The sequence below is a fragment of the Zingiber officinale genome, chromosome 6B (genome assembly GCF_018446385.1).
Source record: "Zingiber officinale cultivar Zhangliang chromosome 6B, Zo_v1.1, whole genome shotgun sequence".
In the NCBI taxonomy this organism is placed as follows: domain Eukaryota; kingdom Viridiplantae; phylum Streptophyta; class Magnoliopsida; order Zingiberales; family Zingiberaceae; genus Zingiber; species Zingiber officinale.
Window position 1 is genome coordinate 77156577 of NC_055996.1, and position 6000 is coordinate 77162576.

A 6000-nucleotide genomic window follows, 5' to 3' on the forward strand; every position below is an offset into this window, starting at 1 on the left:
AATATATTATTTATGTGTTTTTACAGTTTATAAATCTCAAGTACTCCAGAGTTGAAATTGATGAAGTGCGGTTCGAGTGGGCCGAATGCATGCTAGATTACATTTGAAGTGCGGTTCTACTTTGATGTGTTGTTAAAAGAATGTTCTACCTTGATTATGATATCTATTAGCTTTTGATGTAAAAAGAATGTTTGTGTATTTTATGGATACTATTGTAAGAAGAATATTTATGTAATTTATGAATATTTGTGTATTTTATGGATAATGTTGAATGAAGAATATTTGTGTAATTTGTGAATATTTGTGTATTTTTTTGTTACTATTTCGGAAATTAAATTTGTACTGTTAAAAAATACTGATATTACATCGGTTTTCCACCGCTGCAAAACCGGTGTTATTAACTAATATTACATCGGTTTTACACCGTTGATGAAACGGTGTCGTTAAGTGATACTACACCGGTTAATAACCGATTCGAAGACCGGTGTCGTTAAGTGATACTACACCGGTTTTAACCCGATGTCTAAAATGGCAGACTTTTAACATCGGCTTTATAGACATCGGTCGAAAATGAAATAGACGTGGAAAACTGATGTCTATGAAGGTTTTTGTTGTAGTGGCAAAGTGGAAGTCCCGGTGAGTGAAGCTGGACCCTAGTGAGTGAAGTCGGACCCTAGTGAGTGAAGCTAGGTGGTGGAAGTCCCGGTGAGTGAAGCCGAGCCTTAGTGAGTGAAGCTAGGTGGAGGAAGTCCTGGTGAGTGAAGTAGACCCTAGTGAGCGAAGCTAGGTGGAGAAAGTCCTAGTGAGTGAAGCCAGACAATGGAAGTCCTAGTGAGTGAAGCTAGGCAACTCTAGGAGGTAACCTTATGTTATACTTGAATTCTGTTAATACTGTGCTAACTCAGTGTTGCAGGGAAGCACGGCTAGGTCGACGGGCTGACCAAGTAGCTGACACGAGTTCAGACGGGTCGAAGGGCTGACCGGACGTCTGACAGGTAAGTGAAGGTAAGTCACTGGAGGAGAGTGACTGTGAGGACGCGTTCCCGGGAAGGGAACATTAGGCGTCGATCTGACTTAGATTCATTTCGGATATCTAAGTCGAGATCGTGACTAGATTCCGGTCTCGAGGAGACGGAATCTAATTAATATTCTGTTTGATTTTTAACTGTGCTAATACTTTTTTTTGCAAGATATATATCTTATATTTGCCTCCAGACTAACGTTTTCTTGCAGGAAGGAATCTGCTGGAAAATGTGCTCCTGCGACGCTGCGAAAACTCTCCGACAAATTGCTAACTTGTTTGTTTTTCTTTTATTGTTGGTTGTTTTATTTTCTAATAATTCCTGTACTTCTTTTGTAATCCATATTTCGAATTATTAGTGATTGCCCCTTGTGTGCGGGCCTTGGAGTAGGAGTCGACACAAGCTCCGAACCAAGTAAAAAATGACTTTTGTTAGCATTGTTTTTTCTTTTCGTTTATTCTTTCTGCTGCGTACTTCTTCTAAATTTTTAATCTATATTCACACCCCCCCTCTATTGAACGCTTCGATCCGACAAGTGGTATCAGAGAAGGTACCGTTCTGATTTGGTGCAACCACCAATCAAGTAAGGGGGGTCCTTTTCAAAAGTAAAATAGATATCGTTTGGGTTTTCCCTCCAAAACTATTTTTGAAAACTTTATTTTCATCTTTTCACCATTGGTCGGTATTAGTGAAATATTATATTTTCAAAAATTTATAATAATATCTTTTTCAATATTTTATTATTAAAAAAATTATTATTTTTTCACGCATATTTCTTTTCCTCCAGCACTGCTAATCCGAGACCAAGTCTTGAGATCTTTCTTTTGTTTCCTTATGTGCAAGACCAATGTCTCTTCTAGAAGGACAGAATATCAACGAACCACCTCCATATGAGATATAAGAGAGACATGAATTCAATTTGTGGAAGATGCAGATGGAAAGCTTTATCTCCATGAACGACTTTGATAGTGGCTTGGCACTGAGAAGACCAACACAAAACTCAGAAGCAAACCAAAAGGTAATAAAATTAGTTTCAGATTTATTACCTAACAAAGTTAATTGCAGGATAGGAAAAGTCAATGATGCCCACGAGTTTTGGACCTGTCTGGCTAAGCTTCATAAGGAGCCGTTGGAGTTAGACGATCAAGTCAAAATTGAATCCGGACTCGAGTCAGATCCAACGGAAAAACCTACTGAATTAGGGGTTGCGCTCAAGGTTAGTAATATTTATCAAAATACCCTTGTTAATAGTAATTTAAATAATATGCATGTTAATTTAGATATTTCTGAAAATTTATGTGAAAATAGTATAGTTGACAATACTTGCAAAAATACACCTAGGATATTTTCTGATAAAACAAATCTAAGTAATTTAGAAAATACAGAAAATATGAAAATAATTAATAAACTTAAAAATTCAAGTTTAAACCTAAACAAATCTGAAAATTCAAATGATAAAGATGACAAGGTCAATATTGATCTAGATAAAATTAATAAATTTCTTAATAAATTATTTAATAATCTAGACAATATCAATCTAGAAAATCCTATCCAAACCCAAGATAATTTAATTAACAAAAAATTAAATTTTAATGATAAGGTTAATCTAATAAATTCCACTAATCATATCAACTTCAAAAGACAAAGAACATATAAGGATAAAATCAAATACTTTGATAAAATCAAAATTAAATTTAACAAACTTAAAATTAAATGTTAAAAATAACATATTAAACAAAGAGAATTTAGAAAATTCAAAAATAACAATTAATAAAAGGCTAAAAGATAAATCTTTTAAGAAATATAATCAAAACAATTTAATTAATTCAAATTTAAAAATTAATAAAAACTTAAACATTAAAAATAAGCTATTAAAGAAAGATAATTCAATCAACTTAATAAAATTAGAATTAAATGAAAATTGAAACATTAAATACACTCCTTTAAAGAAGGACAATTTGACTCATCTAATTAATTCAAAATTAAAAACTTATAAATTAAATAAAAATATACAAAAATCTTAAAAAGAAAATCAATAATTTAGGGGAGGCTCCAAGCCAGTTGGTACCTCCAAAAATAATCTACCCGGCAGGGTAACCGAAACTAACCTACCCGGTAGGGTAATTAGGATTAAAATAAAAAGGAACAAAGTTTAACTTGGCCTACAGTACTGGTGAAGTTTTGGATGATATTACGTTAGGAAAGCTTAGTCTATGCATGTCTAAGAAGATATGACTTCGACCTGGTGCATTTGGCTAGGTGGAACTAACCGAAACTACCCTTTACGAATCTAACTAGTTAGACAAATGTTTCGTATTAAGTTTAGTGGATAGGACTATTTGGAAAATCTCGAAGGCATGGTTACTCTAATGATGTCCAAGTGACTCACCATAGCCCAGAAGTTTATCCAGAGAATGCCTATTTGTTGAGTCCAAAGCTAAACATGAATCTAACACAAAATTAAACCAAACCCTGAAATTAAATCTAACTCATCTCAAAAAAATTATAGGATTCCCTGATTGAAAACTTAAATAGGGTGAGATGACTAAGTGCTTTTAATCGAATCCAACTAAATCAAATCGAATCGAACAAAACCAAATCAAATCGAACCAAATCGAATCGAATCAAATCAAACCAATTCGAATAGAATCGAACCAAACTAAATCGAATAGAATCGAATCAAATTGAATAGAACCAAATTGAATCCAACCAAACCAAATCAAACCGAATCGAATCAAACCAAATTAAATTATATCTAATTAGATCTAATTAAAATTAAATCAAATTAAATTCAATTGAAAATTCAATTTCAATTTCTTTAAAATTAAATTAAAAATTCACTTAAAGATTATGTTAAATAAAATTAACTTAAAAAGTTATTTTAAAAATAATTTTAACTTAAAAATTATTTTAAAATATATTTTAAAAATTAATTTAACATAAAAATTATTTTAAAACATATTTTAAAAAATTATTTTAAAAAATTATTTTAAAAATTCTTTAAAAATTATTTTAAAAATTCTTTAAAAGTTATTTCAAAAATTCTTTAAAAGTTATTTTAAAAATTCTTTAAAAATTATTTTAAAACTCTTTAAAAATTATATTAAAACTCTTTAAAAATTATTTTAAAATTCTTAAAAAATTATTTTAAAAATTCTTTAAAAATTATTTCAAAAATTCTTTAAAAATTATTTCAAAAACTCTTTAAAAATGATTTAAAAACTCTTTAAAAAATTATTTTTAAACTCATTAAAATTTTTTCAAAAACCGTTTAAAAATTATTTAAAAATTATTTTAAAACTCTTTAAAAATTATTTTAAAACTCTCTAAAACTTATTTTAAAATTCTTTAAAAATTATTTTAAAAATTATATAAAAATTATTTTAAATTTTATAAAAATTTATTTTAATATTCTTTAAAAATTTATTTCAAAAATTATTTAAAAATTATTTTAAAATTCTTGAAAAATTATTTTAAAAATTCTTAAAAAACTATTTTAAAACTCTTTAAAAATTATTTTAAAATTCTTTAAAAATTAGTTTATAATTCTTTAAAATTATCTTACTCTTTTTTTTTAAAATTATTTTTAAAATTAACATAACTTGAAATTATTTTAAAAAATTAATTTAGATTAACAATTATTTTTAAAATTAATTATTTTAAGAAAGTATTTTAACTTAAAAATTATTTTAACTTTAAAATTGTTTAAAAAAATTAATTTAACTTAAAAATTATTTTAAGAAAGTATTTTAACTTAAAAATTATTTTAATATTAATTTAACTTAAAAATTATTTTCAAAAATTAATTTAACTTAAAAATTATTTTAAGAAAGTGTTTTAACTTAAAAATTATTTTAGAAATTAATTTAACTTAAAAATTATTTTAAATGAATTTAACATAAAAATTATTTTATGAAAGTATTTTAACTTAAAATTTATTTTAAAAAATTAATTTAACTTAAAAATTATTTTAACTTAAAATTTATTTTAAAAATCTTTTTAACTTAAATTTTATTTTAAAAAATTAATTTAACTTAAAAATTATTTTAAGAAAGTATTTTAACTTAAAAATTATTTTAAAATTAATTTAACTTAAAAGTTATTTTAAAAAATTAATTTTACTTAAGAATTATTTTAAGAAACTATTTTAACTTAAAAATTATTTTAGAAATCAATTTAACTTAAAAATTATTTTAAATTAATTTAACTTAAAAATTGTTTTATGAAAGTATTTTAACTTAAAAATTATTTTAGAAATTAATTTAACTTAAAAATTATTTTAAATTAAAATTTATTTTAAAAATCTTTTTAACTTAAAATTTATTTTAAAAATATTTTTATGTTAAAATTTACTTTAAAAATATTTTTAATTAAAAATTATTTTTAAAAATATTTTTAACTAAAAATTTATTTTAACAATTCTTTTAAAAAATTATTAGAAAAATATTTTAAAAATCCTTTTAAAAATTCTTTTAAAATTCTTTTAAAAAAACATTAAAAATAAAAATTAATTAAAAATATTTTAAAAATCATTTTAAAAATTCTTTTTAAAATCATTTTAAAATTATATTAAATATTCTTTTAATAAATATTTTTTAAAATCATTTTAGAAATCTTTTTAAAAATTATTTAAAAATCTTTTAAAATTTATTTAAAAATCTTTTAAAATTTATTTAAAAATTCTTTTAAAAAGTCTTTAAAAAAATTATTTAAAAAATATTTTAAAAATCATTTTAAAAATATTTTTAAAAATTCTCATGAAAACTTTTTAAAAATATTTTAAAAATCATTTAAAATTCTTTTAATAATTATTTTTAAAAATCATTTTAAAAATATTTTTAAAAATTATTTAGAAATCTTTAAGAAAAACATTTTAAAAATCATTTATTTTTTTTAAAAAAATTATTTTAAAAATTCTAAAAAAAAATCATTTTAAAAATCATTTTAAATACTATTTTAGAAATTATTTAAAACACTG